Raw genomic sequence first — 17,891 nt, forward strand, 5'->3', positions numbered from 1 at the left:
AAAAATTTCAAGGAGTTGAAAAAATTAAATTCTCAAGTTAACGTGTGGTTGGATATTTACCAGAGCCACAGAACCCACTTTTTTCCTATCGTTCAAAATCCTAGATACTTTTTGGAATTATCTCTCTCAGCATTTGTGCAATTCCATTTTGGATGTTCAAATTTTTTTTCAAATCCAAACTTGAGTTTTCATTCTCCCATTTATCTCGTATACAAAAAAGATATAAGGTAAATAGATCGCAACAAAATGAAAATTTTAGAGTTCATGTATGCAAAAAAAATTGAAAACTATAATAAATGTAAGTGAAGAAAATTATTTCACGCACTAAAAATGAACTCCAAAGTTTTGTTATCCATGTTTGGGAAATTCCACTAGCGCAACCCCTAGTAATAGCTTGGTGGAATTTTATAGCAAAGAGACTTCTAATACATCCTAACATGTTTTAAATGCGGTGGATATGCATGCCAGAAACATGTTGAGGATGCAAGTGTCCTAATGATCCAAAAATTTCAAGCAGTAGAAAAAATTAAATTCTAAAGTTAACGTGTGGTTGGATATTTCCAAGAGCCAAACAATCCACATTTTGCTTGTCCTTAAAAATCACAGATACTTTTTGGAATTATCTCTCTCAGTATTTGTGTATTTCCATTTTGGATGTTAAAATTTTTTTTCAGATCCAAACTTAAGTTTTCACTCTCCCATTTTTCTCGTAAACAAAAAAGATATAAGGAAAATAGATCGCAAGAAAATGAAAATTTTGGTGTTCATGTATGCAAAAAAAATTGAAGAAAATGTAAGTGAAGAAAATTATTTCGCGCACTAAAAATGAACTCCAAAGTTTTGTTATCCATGTTTGGGAAATTCCACTTATACAACCCCTAATAAAAGCTTGCTAGACTTTTATAGGAAAGGGACTTCTAACTGATCCTAAAATGTTTTAAATATGGTGGATATGCATGCAAGAAACATGTTGAGGATGCAAGTGACCTACTGATCCAAAATTTTCAAAGAGTAGAAAATATTAAATTCTCAAGTTAACGTGTGGTTGGATATTTACCCGAACCAAACAACCCACTTTTTGCCTTTCGTTAAAAATCACAGATACTTTTTGGAATTATCTCTCTCAACATTTGTGCATTTCTATTTTGGATGTTCATATTTTTTTTCAAATCCAAAATTGAGTTTTCACTCTCCCATTTTTCTCGTAAACAAAAAGATATGAGGCAAATAGATCGCAACAAAATGAAAATTTTAGAGTTCATGTATGAAAAAAAAAATTGAAAACTTTAATAAATGTAAGTAAAGAAAATTATTTCACGCACTAAAAATGAACTCCAATGTTTTGTTATCCATGTTTGGGAAATTTCACTAGTACAACCCCTAATAATAGCTTGGTGGAATTTTAGCGGATAGAGACTTCTAAGATATCCTAACATGTTTTAAATGTGGTGGATATGCGTGCCAGAAATAAGTTGAGGATACAAGTGACCTAATGCTCCAAAATTTCAAGGCGTGGAAAAAATCAAGTTGTTAAGTTAACGTGTGGTTGGATATTTACCATAGCCAAACAACCCACTTTTTGCCTATCCTTAAAAATCACAAATACTTTTTGGAATTATCTCTCTCAGCATTTGTGCATTTCCATTTTGGATGTTCAATTTTTTTTTCAGATCCAAACTTGAGTTTTCACTCTCCCATTTTTCTCGTTAACAAAAAAGATATAATGCAAATAGTTCGCAACAAAATGAAAACTTTAGAGTTCATGTATGCAAAAAAAATTGAAAACTTCAATAAATGTAAAAGTGAAAAAAATTGTTTCACGCACTAAAAGTGAACTGGAAAGTTTTGTTATCCTTGTTTGGGAAATTCCACTAGTACAACCCCTAATAATTGATTGGAGGGATTTTATAGGAAAGAGTCTTCTAACTGATCCTAACTTGTTTTAAATGTGGTGGAAATGCATGCCAGAAACATGTTGAGGATGCAAGTGACCTAATGATCCAAAAATTTCATGGAGTAAAAAAAATTAAATTCTCATGTTAACGTGTGGTTGGATATTTGCTTGAGCCAAATAATCCACTTTTTGCCTATCCTCGAAACTCAAAGATACTTTTTGGTATTATCTCTCTCTGCATTGTGCATTTCCATTTTGGATATTTAAATTTTTTTACAATTCCAAACTTGAGTTTTAACTCTACCATTTTTCTCGTAAACCAAAAAGACATAAGGTAAATAGATCACAACAAAATGGAAAATTTTGAGTTCAAGTATGCAAAAAACTTTGAAAGCTATAATAAATAAAAGTGGAGAAAATTATTTCACGCTCTAAAAGTGAACTCCAATGTTTTGTTATCCGTGTTTGGGAAATTCCACTAGTACAACCCCTAATAATAGATTGGTGGAATTTTATAGCAAAGAGGCTTCTAACTAATCCTAACATGTTTTAAATGTGGTGGATATGCCTGCCAGAAACATGTTGTGGACGAAAGTGACCTAATGATCCAAAATTTTCAAGGAGTAGAAAATATTAAATTCTCAAGTTAACGTGTGGTTGGATATTTACATGAGCCAAACAACCCACTTTTTGCCTATCTTCAAAAATCGCTGATATATTTTGAAATTATCTCTCTCAGCATTTGTGCATTTCCATTTTGGATGTTCAAATTTTTGTTCACATCCAAACTTGAGTTTTCACTCTCCCATTTTTCTCGTAAACAAAAAAGATATAAGGTAAATAGATAGCAAGAAAATGAAAATTTTAGAGTTTGTGTATGGAAAAAAATTTGAAAGCTAAATAAATGTAACTGAAGAAAATTATTTCATGCACTAAAAGTGAACTCCAAAGTTTTGTTATCCATGTTCGGGAAATTCCACTAGTACAACCCCTAATAATAGCTTGGTGGAATTTTATAGGAAAGAGACCTCTAACTGATCCTAACATGTTTTAAATGTGGTGGATGTGCATGGCAGAAACATGTTGAGGATGCAAGTGACCTAATGATCCAAAAATTTCATGGAGTAGAAAATATTAAATTTTCAAGTTAACGTGTTTTGGATATTTACCAGAGCCAAACAACCCACTTTTTTCTTATCCTTAAAAATCCCAGATACTTTTTGGAATTATCTCTCTCAGCATTTGTTCAATTCCGTTTCAATTTTTTTTTTCAGATCCAAACTTCAGTTTTCACTCTCCTATTTTTCTCGTAAAATAAAAGATATAACGAAAATAGATCGGAAGAAATGAAAACTTTAGTCTTCAAGTATGCAAAAAAATTTGAAAACTATAATAAATGTAAGTGAAGAAAATTATTTCTCGAACAAAAAATGAAATCCAAAGTTTTGTTATCCATGTTTGGGAAATTCTACTAGTACAAACTCTAATAATAGCTAGCTGGAATTTTATAGGAAAGGGATTTCTAACTGGTCCTAAAATTTTTTAAATATGGTGGATATGCATGCCAGAAACATGTTGAGGATGCAAGTGACCTAATTATCAAAAAATTTCAAGGAGTCGAAAAAATTAAATTTTCAAGTTAATGTCTGGTTGGATATTTACCAGAGCCAAAGAACCAGTTTTTTGCCTATCTTTAAAAATCACAGATACTTTTTGCAATTATCTCTGTCAACATTTGTGCATTTCCATTTTGGATGTTCAAATTTTTTTTCAGATCCAAATTTGAATTTTCACTCTCCTATTTTTCTCGTAAACAAAAAATATATAAGGCAAATAGATTGCAGCAAAATGAAAATTTTAGAGTTCATGTATGCAAAAAAATTTGAAAACTATAATAAATGTATGTGAAGAAAATTTTTTCTCGCACTAAAAATGAACTCCAAAATTTTGTTATCCATGTTTGGGAAATTCCACTTGTACAACCCCTAATAATACCTTGGTGGAATTTTATAGGAAAGAGAATTCTAACTGATCCTAACAAGTTTTAAATGTGGAGGATATGCATGCCAGATACATGTTGAGGATGCAAGTGACCTAATGATCCAAAAATTTTAAGGTGTAGAAAAAAATCAAATTTTCAAGTTAACGTGAGGTTGGATATTTACATCAGCCAAACATCCCACTTTTTGCCTATCCTTAAAAATCCTAGGTAATTTTTGGAATTATCTCTCTCTGCATTTGTGCATTTCTATTTTGGATGTTCAAATTTTTTTTCCGATCCAAACTTAAGTTTTCACTCTCCTATTTTTCTCGTAAACAAAAGAGATATAAGGAAAATAGATGGCAAGAAAATGAAAATTTTAGTGTTCAAGTATGTAAAAAAATTTGATAACTATAATAAATGTAAATGAAGAAAATTATTTCACGTACAAACATTGAGCTCCAAAGTTTTTTCTCCATGTTTGGGAAATTCCACTAGTACAACCCCTAATAATAGCTTGATGGAATTTTATAGAAACGGGACTTCTAACTGATCCTAACATGTTTTAAATGTGCTGGATATGCATCCCAGAAACATGTTGAGGATGCATGTGACCTAATTATCCAAAAATTTCAAGAAGTAGAAAAGATTAAATTTTCAAGTTAATGCCTGGTTGGATATTTACCAGAGCCAAACAACCAGCTTTTTGCCTATCCTTAAAAATCACAGATAATTTCTTGAATTATCTCTCTCAACATTTGTGCATTTCCATTTTGGATGTTCAAATTTTTTTTCCGATCCAAACTGGTGTTTTCACTCTCCCATTTTTCTCTTAAACAAAAAAGATATAAGGCAAATAGATCAGAACAAAATGAAAATTTTAGAGTTCATGTTTGCAAACAAATTTGAAAACTTTAACAAATTTAAGTGAAAAAAATTATTTCACACACTGAAAGAGAACTCCAAAATTTTGTTGTCCATGCTTGGGAAATTCCACTTGTACATCCCTAATAATAGCTTCGTGGAATTTTAAAGGAAAGACTCTTCTAACTGATCTTAACATGTTTCAAATGTGGTGGATATGCATGCCAGAAACATGTTGAGGATGCAAGTGACCTAATGTTCCAAAAATTTCAAGGAGAACAAAAAATTAAATTCGCAAACTGAAAGAGAACTCCAAAATTTTGTTGTCCATGCTTGGGAAATTCCACTTGTACAACCCCTAATAATACCTTGGTGGAATTTTATAGGAAAGAGAATTCTAACTGATCCTAACAAGTTTTAAATGTGGAGGATATGCATGCCAGATACATGTTGAGGATGCAAGTGACCTAATGATCCAAAAATTTTAAGGTGTAGAAAAAAATCAAATTTTCAAGTTAACGTGAGGTTGGATATTTACATCAGCCAAACATCCCACTTTTTGCCTATCCTTAAAAATCCTAGGTACTTTTTGGAATTATCTCTCTCTGCATTTGTGCATTTCTATTTTGGATGTTCAAATTTTTTTTCCGATCCAAACTTAAGTTTTCACTCTCCTATTTTTCTCGTAAACAAAAGAGATATAAGGAAAATAGATGGCAATAAAATGAAAATTTTAGTGTTCAAGTATGTAAAAAAATTTGATAACTATAATAAATGTAAATGAAGAAAATTATTTCACGTACAAACATTGAGCTCCAAAGTTTTTTCTCCATGTTTGGGAAATTCCACTAGTACAACCCCTAATAATAGCTTGATGGAATTTTATAGAAACGGGACTTCTAACTGATCCTAACATGTTTTAAATGTGTTGGATATGCATCCCAGAAACATGTTGAGGATGCATGTGACCTAATTATCCAAAAATTTCAAGAAGTAGAAAAGATTAAATTTTCAAGTTAATGCCTGGTTGGATATTTACCAGAGCCAAACAACCAGCTTTTTGCCTATCCTTAAAAATCACAGATAATTTCTTGAATTATCTCTCTCAACATTTGTGCATTTCCATTTTGGATGTTCAAATTTTTTTTCCGATCCAAACTGGTGTTTTCACTCTCCCATTTTTCTCTTAAACAAAAAAGATATAAGGCAAATAGATCAGAACAAAATGAAAATTTTAGAGTTCATGTTTGCAAACAAATTTGAAAACTTTAATAAATTTAAGTGAAAAAAATTATTTCACACACTGAAAGAGAACTCCAAAATTTTGTTGTCCATGCTTGGGAAATTCCACTTGTACATCCCTAATAATAGCTTCGTGGAATTTTAAAGGAAAGACTCTTCTAACTGATCTTAACATGTTTCAAATGTGGTGGATATGCATGCCAGAAACAAGTTGAGGATGCAAGTGACCTAATGTTCCAAAAATTTCAAGGAGAACAAAAAATTAAATTCGCAAACTGAAAGAGAACTCCAAAATTTTGTTGTCCATGCTTGGGAAATTCCACTTGTACAACCCCTAATAATACCTTGGTGGAATTTTATAGGAAAGAGAATTCTAACTGATCCTAACAAGTTTTAAATGTGGAGGATATGCATGCCAGATACATGTTGAGGATGCAAGTGACCTAATGATCCAAAAATTTTAAGGTGTAGAAAAAAATCAAATTTTCAAGTTAACGTGAGGTTGGATATTTACATCAGCCAAACATCCCACTTTTTGCCTATCCTTAAAAATCCTAGGTACTTTTTGGAATTATCTCTCTCTGCATTTGTGCATTTCTATTTTGGATGTTCAAATTTTTTTTCCGATCCAAACTTAAGTTTTCACTCTCCTATTTTTCTCGTAAACAAAAGAGATATAAGGAAAATAGATGGCAATAAAATGAAAATTTTAGTGTTCAAGTATGTAAAAAAATTTGATAACTATAATAAATGTAAATGAAGAAAATTATTTCACGTACAAACATTGAGCTCCAAAGTTTTTTCTCCATGTTTGGGAAATTCCACTAGTACAACCCCTAATAATAGCTTGATGGAATTTTATAGAAACGGGACTTCTAACTGATCCTAACATGTTTTAAATGTGCTGGATATGCATCCCAGAAACATGTTGAGGATGCATGTGACCTAATTATCCAAAAATTTCAAGAAGTAGAAAAGATTAAATTTTCAAGTTAATGCCTGGTTGGATATTTACCAGAGCCAAACAACCAGCTTTTTGCCTATCCTTAAAAATCACAGATAATTTCTTGAATTATCTCTCTCAACATTTGTGCATTTCCATTTTGGATGTTCAAATTTTTTTTCCGATCCAAACTGGTGTTTTCACTCTCCCATTTTTCTCTTAAACAAAAAAGATATAAGGCAAATAGATCAGAACAAAATGAAAATTTTAGAGTTCATGTTTGCAAACAAATTTGAAAACTTTAATAAATTTAAGTGAAAAAAATTATTTCACACACTGAAAGAGAACTCCAAAATTTTGTTGTCCATGCTTGGGAAATTCCACTTGTACATCCCTAATAATAGCTTCGTGGAATTTTAAAGGAAAGACTCTTCTAACTGATCTTAACATGTTTCAAATGTGGTGGATATGCATGCCAGAAACATGTTGAGGATGCAAGTGACCTAATGTTCCAAAAATTTCAAGGAGAACAAAAAATTAAATTCGCAAACTGAAAGAGAACTCCAAAATTTTGTTGTCCATGCTTGGGAAATTCCACTTGTACAACCCCTAATAATACCTTGGTGGAATTTTATAGGAAAGAGAATTCTAACTGATCCTAACAAGTTTTAAATGTGGAGGATATGCATGCCAGATACATGTTGAGGATGCAAGTGACCTAATGATCCAAAAATTTTAAGGTGTAGAAAAAAATCAAATTTTCAAGTTAACGTGAGGTTGGATATTTACATCAGCCAAACATCCCACTTTTTGCCTATCCTTAAAAATCCTAGGTACTTTTTGGAATTATCTCTCTCTGCATTTGTGCATTTCTATTTTGGATGTTCAAATTTTTTTTCCGATCCAAACTTAAGTTTTCACTCTCCTATTTTTCTCGTAAACAAAAGAGATATAAGGAAAATAGATGGCAATAAAATGAAAATTTTAGTGTTCAAGTATGTAAAAAAATTTGATAACTATAATAAATGTAAATGAAGAAAATTATTTCACGTACAAACATTGAGCTCCAAAGTTTTTTCTCCATGTTTGGGAAATTCCACTAGTACAACCCCTAATAATAGCTTGATGGAATTTTATAGAAACGGGACTTCTAACTGCTCCTAACATGTTTTAAATGTGCTGGATATGCATCCCAGAAACATGTTGAGGATGCATGTGACCTAATTATCCAAAAATTTCAAGAAGTAGAAAAGATTAAATTTTCAAGTTAATGCCTGGTTGGATATTTACCAGAGCCAAACAACCAGCTTTTTGCCTATCCTTAAAAATCACAGATAATTTCTTGAATTATCTCTCTCAACATTTGTGCATTTCCATTTTGGATGTTCAAATTTTTTTTCCGATCCAAACTGGTGTTTTCACTCTCCCATTTTTCTCTTAAACAAAAAAGATATAAGGCAAATAGATCAGAACAAAATGAAAATTTTAGAGTTCATGTTTGCAAACAAATTTGAAAACTTTAATAAATTTAAGTGAAAAAAATTATTTCACACATTGAAAGAGAACTCCAAAATTTTGTTGTCCATGCTTGGGAAATTCCACTTGTACATCCCTAATAATAGCTTCGTGGAATTTTAAAGGAAAGACTCTTCTAACTGATCTTAACATGTTTCAAATGTGGTGGATATGCATGCCAGAAACATGTTGAGGATGCAAGTGACCTAATGTTCCAAAAATTTCAAGGAGAACAAAAAATTAAATTCGCAAACTGAAAGAGAACTCCAAAATTTTGTTGTCCATGCTTGGGAAATTCCACTTGTACAACCCCTAATAATACCTTGGTGGAATTTTATAGGAAAGAGAATTCTAACTAATCCTAACAAGTTTTAAATGTGGAGGATATGCATGCCAGATACATGTTGAGGATGCAAGTGACCTAATGATCCAAAAATTTTAAGGTGTAGAAAAAAATCAAATTTTCAAGTTAACGTGAGGTTGGATATTTACATCAGCCAAACATCCCACTTTTTGCCTATCCTTAAAAATCCTAGGTACTTTTTGGAATTATCTCTCTCTGCATTTGTGCATTTCTATTTTGGATGTTCAAATTTTTTTTCCGATCCAAACTTAAGTTTTCACTCTCCTATTTTTCTCGTAAACAAAAGAGATATAAGGAAAATAGATGGCAATAAAATGAAAATTTTAGTGTTCAAGTATGTAAAAAAATTTGATAACTATAATAAATGTAAATGAAGAAAATTATTTCACGTACAAACATTGAGCTCCAAAGTTTTTTCTCCATGTTTGGGAAATTCCACTAGTACAACCCCTAATAATAGCTTGATGGAATTTTATAGAAACGGGACTTCTAACTGATCCTAACATGTTTTAAATGTGCTGGATATGCATCCCAGAAACATGTTGAGGATGCATGTGACCTAATTATCCAAAAATTTCAAGAAGTAGAAAAGATTAAATTTTCAAGTTAATGCCTGGTTGGATATTTACCAGAGCCAAACAACCAGCTTTTTGCCTATCCTTAAAAATCACAGATAATTTCTTGAATTATCTCTCTCAACATTTGTGCATTTCCATTTTGGATGTTCAAATTTTTTTTCCGATCCAAACTGGTGTTTTCACTCTCCCATTTTTCTCTTAAACAAAAAAGATATAAGGCAAATAGATCAGAACAAAATGAAAATTTTAGAGTTCATGTTTGCAAAAAAATTTGAAAACTTTAACAAATTTAAGTGAAAAAAATTATTTCACACACTGAAAGAGAACTCCAAAATTTTGTTGTCCATGCTTGGGAAATTCCACTTGTACATCCCTAATAATAGCTTCGTGGAATTTTAAAGGAAAGACTCTTCTAACTGATCTTAACATGTTTCAAATGTGGTGGATATGCATGCCAGAAACATGTTGAGGATGCAAGTGACCTAATGTTCCAAAAATTTCAAGGAGAACAAAAAATTAAATTCGCAAGTTAGCATGTGGTTGGATATTTACTAGATCCAAACAACCCATTTTTTCCCTATCCTTAAAAATCACAGATAACTTTTGGAATTTTCTCTCTCAGCATTTGTGCATTTCCATTTTGGATGTTCAAATTTTTTTTCAGATCCAAACTCTAGTTTTCACTCTCCCATTTTTCTCTAAAACAAAAAAGATATAAGGCTAATTGATCGCAACAAATTGAAAATTTTAGAGTTCATGTATGCAAAAAAATTTGAAAACTATAATAAATGTAATTGAAGAAAATTATATCACGTTCTAAAAGTGAACTCGAAAGTTTTGTGACCAATGTTTAGGAAATTCAACTAGTACAACCCCTAATAATAGCTTGGTGGAATTTTAGAGGAAAGAGGCTTCTAACTGATCCTAACAGGTTTTAATTGTGGTGGATATGCATTCCAGAAACATGTTGAGGATGCAAGTGACCTAATGATCCAAAAATTTCAAGGAGTAGAAAATATTAAATTCTCAAGTTAACGTGTGGTTGGATATTTACCCGAGCCAAACAACCCACTTTTTGCCTATCCTTAAAAATCACAGATACTTTTTGGAATTATCTCTCTTAGCGTTTGTACATTTGCATTTTGGATGTTCAAAATTTTTTTTCAAATCCAAACTTGAGTTTTCACTCTCCCATTTTTCTTGTAAAAAAAAAAAGATATAAGGTAAATAGATCGCAACAAAATGAAAATTTAAGAGTTCATGTATGCAAAACAAATTGAAAACTAAAATAAATGTAACTGAAGAAAATTATTTCATGCGCAAATAATGAACTCCAAAGTTTTGTTATCCATGTTTGGTAAATTCCACTAGTACAACCCCTAATAGTAGCTTGGTGAAATTTTAAAGGAAAGAGACTTCTAAGAGATCCTAACATGTTTCAAATGTGGTGGATATGCGTGCCAGAAACAAGTTGAGGATGCAAGTGACCTAATGATCAAAAATTTTCAAGGAGTAGAAAATATTAAATTCTCAAGTTAACGTGTGGTTGGATATTTACCTGAGGCAAACAACCCACTTTTTTCCTATCTTCAAAAATCATAGTTACATTTTGGAATTATCTCTCTCAGCATTTGTGCATTTCAATTTTGGATGTTCAAATTTTTTTCACATCCAAACTTGTGTTTTCACTCTCCCATTTTTCTCTTAAACAAAAAAGATATAAGGTAAATAGATCGCAACAAAATGAAAATTTTAGAGTTTGTGTATGCAAAAAAATTCGAAACCTAAATAAATGTAAGTGAAGAAAATTATTTCACGCACTAAAAGTGAACTCCAAAGTTTCATTATCCATGTTCAGGAAATTCAACTAGTACAACCCCTAATAATAGCTTGGTGGAATTTTATAGGAAAGAGACTTCTAACTGATCCTAACATGTTTTAAATGTGGTGGATATGCATGCCAGAAACATGTTGAGGATGCAAGTGACCTAATGATCCAAACATTTCATGGAGTAGAAAATATTAAATTCTCAAGTTAACGTGGTGTTGGATATTTACCAGAGCCAAACAACCGACTTTTTCCCTATCCTTAAAAATCCCAGATACTTTTTGGAATTATCTCTCTTAGCGTTTGTGCATTTGCATTTTGGATGTTCAAATTTTTTTTCAGATCCAAACTTCAGTTTTCACTCTCCTATTTTTCTCGTAAACAAAAAATATATAAGGAAAATAGATCGCAAGAAAATGAAAACTTTAGTTTTCAAGTATGCAAAAAAATTTGAAAACTATAATAAATGTAAGTGAAGAAAATTATTTCACGCACAAAAAATGAACTCCAAATTTTTTTTTCCATGTTTGGGAAATTCTACTAGTACAACCCCTAATAATAGCTTGCTAGAATTTTATAGGAAAGGGACTTCTAACTGATCCTAAAATTTTTTAAATATGGTGGATATGCATGCAAGAAACATGTTGAGGATTCAAGTGACCTAATTATCAAAAAATTTCAAGTAGTCGAAAAAATTAAATTTTCAATTTAATGTCTGGTTGGATATTTACCAGAGCCAAAGAACCAGTTTTTTGCCTATCCTTAAAAATCACAGATACTTTTTGGAATTATCTCTCTCAACATTTGTGCATTTCCATTTTGCATGTTCAAATTTTTTTTCAGATCCAAACTTGAATTTTCACTCTCCTATTTTTCTCGTAAATAAAAAAGATATAAGGCAAATAGATCGCAGCAAAATGAAAATTTTAGAGTTCATTAATGCAAAAAAATTTGAAAACTATAATAAATGTATGTGAAGAAAATTATTTCTCGCACTAAAAATGAACTTCAAAGTTTTGTTATCCATGTTTGGGAAATTCCACTTGTACAACCCCTTATAATAGCTTGGTGGAATTTTATAGGAAAAAGAATTCTAACTGATCCTAACACGTTTTAAATGGGGTGGTTATGCATGACCGAAATATGTTGAGGATGCAAGTGACCTAATGATCCAAAAATTTCAAGGACTAGAAAAAATCTAATTTTCAAATTAACGTGTGGTTGGATATTTACATGAGCCACACATCCCACTTTTTGCCTATCCCTAAAAATCCCAGATAATTTTTGGAATTATCTCCCTCAGCATTTGTGCATTTTCATTTTGGATGTTCATATTTTTTTTCAGATTCAAACTTAAGTTATCACTCTCCTATTTTTCTCGTAAACAAAAAAAAATTTAAGAAAAATAGATCGCAAGAAAATGAAAATTTTATTGTTCAAGTATGCAAAAAAATTTGAAAACTATAATAAATGTAAGTGAAGAAAATTATTTCACGCACTAAAAATGAACTCCAAAGTTTTGTTATCCATGTTTGGGAAATTCCACTAGTACAACCCCTAATAATAGCTTGCTGGAATTTTATAGGGAAGGGACTTCTAACTAATCCTAAATTTTTTTAAATATGGTGGATATGCATGCCAGAAACATGTTGAGGATGCAAGTGACCTAATGATCCAAAAATTTCATGGAGTAGAAAAAATTAAATTTTCAAGTTAATGTCTGGTTGGATATTTACCAGACCCAAACAACCAGCTTTTTGCCTATCCTTAAAAATCACAGGTACTTTTTGGAATTTTCTCTCTCAGCATTTGTGCAATTCCATTATGGATGTTCATTTTTTTTTTCAGATCCAAACTTGAGTTTTCACTCTCCCGTTTTTCACGTAAACAAAAAAGATATAAGGCAAATAGATCGCAACAAAATGAAAATTTAGAGTTCATGTATGCAAAAAAATTTGAAAATTTTAATAAATGTAAGTCAAGAAAATTATTTCACTTACTAAAAGTGAACTCCAAAGTTTTGTTATCCATGTTTGGGAAATTCCACTAGTAGAACCCCTAATAATAGCTTGGTGGAATTTTGTGGAAAAGAGACTTCTAACTGATCCTAACATGTTTTAAATGTGGTGGATATGCATGCCAAAAACATGTTGAGGATGCAAGTTACTTAATGATCCTAAAATTTCATGGAGTAGAAAAAATTAAATTCTCATGTTAACGTGTAGTTGGATATTTACCAGAGCCAAACAACTCACTTTTTGCCTATCTTTAAAAATCCCAGATACTTTTTGGAATTATCTCTCTGACATTTGTGCATTCCCATTTTGGATGTTTAAATTTTTTTTCAAATCCAAAGTCGAGTTTTCACTATCCCATTTTTCTCGTAAATTAAAATGATATAAGGCAAATAGATCGCAACAAAATGAAAATTTTAGAGTTGATGTACGCAAAAAAATTTGAAAATTTAAATAAATGTGAGTCTAGAAAATTATTTCACTATCTAAAAGTGAACTCCAAAGTTTTGTTTTCCATGTTTGGGAAATTCCACTAGTAGAACCCCTATTAATAGCTTGGTGAAATTTTGTTCAAAAGAGACTTCTAACTGATCCTAATATGTTTTAAATGTGGTGGATATGCTTGCCAAAAACATGTTGAGGATGCAAGTTACTTAATGATCCTAAAATTTCATGGAGCAGAAAAAATTAAATTCTCAAATTAACGTGTAGTTGGATATTTACCAGAGCAAAAGAACCCAATTTTTGCCTATCGTTAAAAATGCATAATACTTTTTGGAATTTTCTCTCTCTCATTTGTGCATTTCCATTTTGGATGTTCAAATTTTTTTTCAGATCCAAAGTTGAGTTTTCACTCTCCCATTTTTCTCGTAAATTAAAAAGATATAAGGCAAATAGATCGCAACAAAATGAAAATTTTAGAGTTCATGTATGCAAAAAAAATTGAAAACTATAATAAATGTAAATTAAGAAAATTATTTCACGCACTAAAAGTTGCTCAGAAGTTTTGTAAAACAAGTTTGGGAAATTCCACTAGTACAACCTCTAATAAAAGCTTGCTGGAATTTTAAAGGAAAGAGAGTTCTAACTGATCCTAACATGTTTTAAATATGGTGGATATGCATGCCAGAAACATGTTGAGGATGCAAGTGACCTAATGATCCAAAAATTTCAAGGAGTAGAAAAAATTAAATTCTCAAGTTAACTCCTGGTTGGATATTTACTAGAGCCAAAGATCCCACTTTTTGCCTATCGTTCGAAATCCTAGATAATTTTTGGAATTATCTCTCTCAGCATTTGTGCATTTCTATTTTGGATGTTCAAATTTTTTTTCAGATCCAAACTTCAGTTTTCATTCTCCCATTTATCTCGTAAACAAAAAAGATATAAGGCAAATAGATCGCAAAAAAATAAAAATTTTAGAGTTCATGTATGCAAAAAAATTTGAAAACTACAATAAATGTACGTGAAGAAAATTATTTCATACACTAAAAATGAACTCCAAAGTTTTGTTATCCATGTTTTGGAAAATTCCACTAGTACAACCCGTTATAATAGCTTGGTGGAATTTTATAGGAAAGAAACTTCTAACTAATCCTAACATGTTTTAAATGTGGTGGATATGCATGCCAGAAATATGTTGAGGATGCAAGTGACCTAATGATCCCAAAATTTCAAGGAGTAGAAAAAATTAAATTCTAAAGTTAACGTGTGGTTGGATAGTTACGAGAGCCAAACAATCCACTTTTGGCCTATCCTTAAAAATCACAGATACCTTATGGAATTATCTCTCTTAGCAATTGTGCATTTCCATTTTGGATGTTCAAATTTTTTTTCAGATTCAGACTTAAGTTTTCACTCTCTCATTTTTCTCGTAAACAAAAAAGATTTAAGGAAAAGAGATTGCAAGAAAATGAAAATTTAAGTGTTCAAGTATGCAAAAAAATTTGAAAACTATAATAAATGTAAGTGAAGAAAATTATTTCACGCACTAAAAATGAACTCCGAAGTTCTTTTATCCATGTTTGGGAAATTCCATTTGTACAACCCCTAATAATAGCTTGCAAGAATTTTATAGGAAAGGGACTTCTAACTGATCCTAAAATGTTTTAAATGTGGTGGATATGCATGCCAGAAACATGTTGAGGATGCAAGTGACCTAATGATCTAAAAATTTCGAGGAGTAGAAAAAATTAAATTTTCAAGTTAATGTATGGTTGGATATTTACCAGAGCCAAACAACCAGCTTTTTGCCTATCCTTAAAAATCAGAAATATTTTTTGGAATTATCTCTCTCAGGATTTGTGCAATTCCATTATGGATGTTCAAATTTGTTTTTAGATCCAAATTTGAGTTTTCACTCTCCCATTTTTCTCGTAAACTAAAAAGATCTAAGGCAAATAGATCGCAACAAAATGAAAATTTTTAAGTTCATGTATGCAAAAAAATTTGAAAACTATAATATACGTAAGTGAAGAAAATTATTTCACGCACTAAAAGTGGCTCAGAAGTTTTGATAAACAAGTTTGGGAAATTCCACTAGTACAACCCCTAATAAAAGCTTGGTGGAATTATAAAGGAAAGAGACTTCTAACTAATCCTAACATGTTTTAAATATGGTGGATATGCATGCCAGAAACATGTTGAGGATGCAAGTGACCAAATGATCCAAAATTTTCAAGGAGTAGAAAAAATTAAATTCTCAAGTTAACGTGTGGTTGGATATTTACCAGAGCCAAAGAACCCACTTTTTGCTTATCGTTAAAAATCCCAGATACTTTTTGGAATTATCTCTCTCAGCATTTGTTCATTTCCATTTTGGATGTTCAAATTTTTTTTTCAGATCCAAACTTGACTTTTCACTGTCCCTTTTTTGTCGTAAACAAAAAAGATATAAGGTAAATAGATCGCAACAAAATGAAAATTTTAGAGTTGATGTATGCAAAAAAATTTAATAACTATAATAAATGTAAGTGAAAAAAATTATTTCATGTACTAACAGTGAGCTCCAAAGTTTTTTTATCCATGTTTGGGAAATTCCACTAGTACAACCCCCAATAATAGCTATAAAGGGACTTCTAACTGATCCTAACATGTTTTAAATGTGTTGGATATGCATCCCAGAAATATGTTGAGGATGCAAGTGACCTAATTATCCAAAAATTTCAAGGAGTAGAAAAAAATTAAAATTTCAAGTTAATGTCTGGTTGGATATTTACCAGAGCCAAACGACTAGCTTTTTGCCTATCCTTAAAAATCATAGATACTTTTTTGAATTATCTCTCTCAACTTTTGTGCATTTCCATTTTGGTTGTTAAATTTTTTTTTTCAGATCCAAACTTGAGTTTTCACTCTCCCATTTTTCTCTTAAACAAAAAATATATAAGGCAAATAGATCACAACAAAATGAAAATTTTAGAGTTCATGTATGCAAAAAAATTTGAAAACTTTAATAAATTTAAGTGAAGAAAATTATTTCATACACTAAAAGAGAACTCCAAAATTTTGTTATCCATGCTTGGGAAATTCCACTTGTACATCCCTAATAATGGCTTCGTGGAATTTTATAGGAAAGACTCTTCTAACTGATTGTAACATGTTTCAAATATGGTGGATATGCATGCCAGAAACATGTTGAGTATGCAAGTGACCTAATGTTCCAAAAATTTCATGGAGTAGAAAAAATTAAATTCGCAAGTTAACGTGTGGTTGGATATTTACTAGAGCCAAACAACCCACTTTTTGCCTATCCTTAAAAATCACAGATAATTTTTGGAATTATCTCTTTCTGCATTTGTGCATTTCCATTTTGGGTGTTCAAATTTTTTTTCAAATCCAAACTCTAGTTTTTACTTTCCCATTTTTCTCATAAACAAAAAAGATATAAGGCTAATAGATCGCAACAAATTGAAAATTTTAGAGTTCAAGTATGCAAAAAAATTTGAAAACTATAATAAATGTAAGTGAAGAAAATTATTTCACGCTCTAAAAGTGAACTTGAAAGTTTTGTGATCCATGTTTGTGAAATTCCACTCATACAACCCCTAACAATAGCTTGGTGGATTTTTTTAGGAAAGAGGCTTCTAATTGATGCTAACATGTTTTAATTGTGGTGGATATGCATGCCAGAGACATGTTGAGAATGCAAGTGACCTAATGATCCAAAAATCTCAAGGAGTAGAAAATATTAAATTCTCAAGTTAACGTGTGGTTGGATATTAACTTGAGTTTTCACTCTCCCATTTTTCTTCTAAACAAAAAAGATATAAGGTAAATAGATTGCAACAAAATGAAAATTTTAGAGTTCATGTATGCAAAACAAATTGAAAACTATAATAAATGTAAGTGAAGAAAATTATTTCACGCACTAGAAATGAACTCCAAAGTTTTGTTATCATTGTTTCGGAAATTCCACTAGTACAACCCCTAATAATAACTTGGTGAAATTTTATAGAAAAGCGGTTTCTAACTGATCCTAACATGTTTTAAATGTGGTGGATATGCTTGCTAGAAACATTATGAGGATGCAAGTGACCTAATGATCAAAAAATTTCAAGGAGTAGAAAATATTAAATTCTCAAGTTGACATGTGGTTGGATATTTTCAAGAGCCAAACAACCCACTTTTTGCCTGTCCTTCAAAATCGCGGATAGTTTTTGGAATTATCT

The sequence above is a fragment of the Aristolochia californica genome, unplaced genomic scaffold (assembly GCF_029961685.1).
Source record: "Aristolochia californica isolate CCGP_79_NKW_82.1479 unplaced genomic scaffold, dmAriCali1.0.hap1 SCAF_2, whole genome shotgun sequence".
NCBI lineage: Eukaryota > Viridiplantae > Streptophyta > Magnoliopsida > Piperales > Aristolochiaceae > Aristolochia > Aristolochia californica.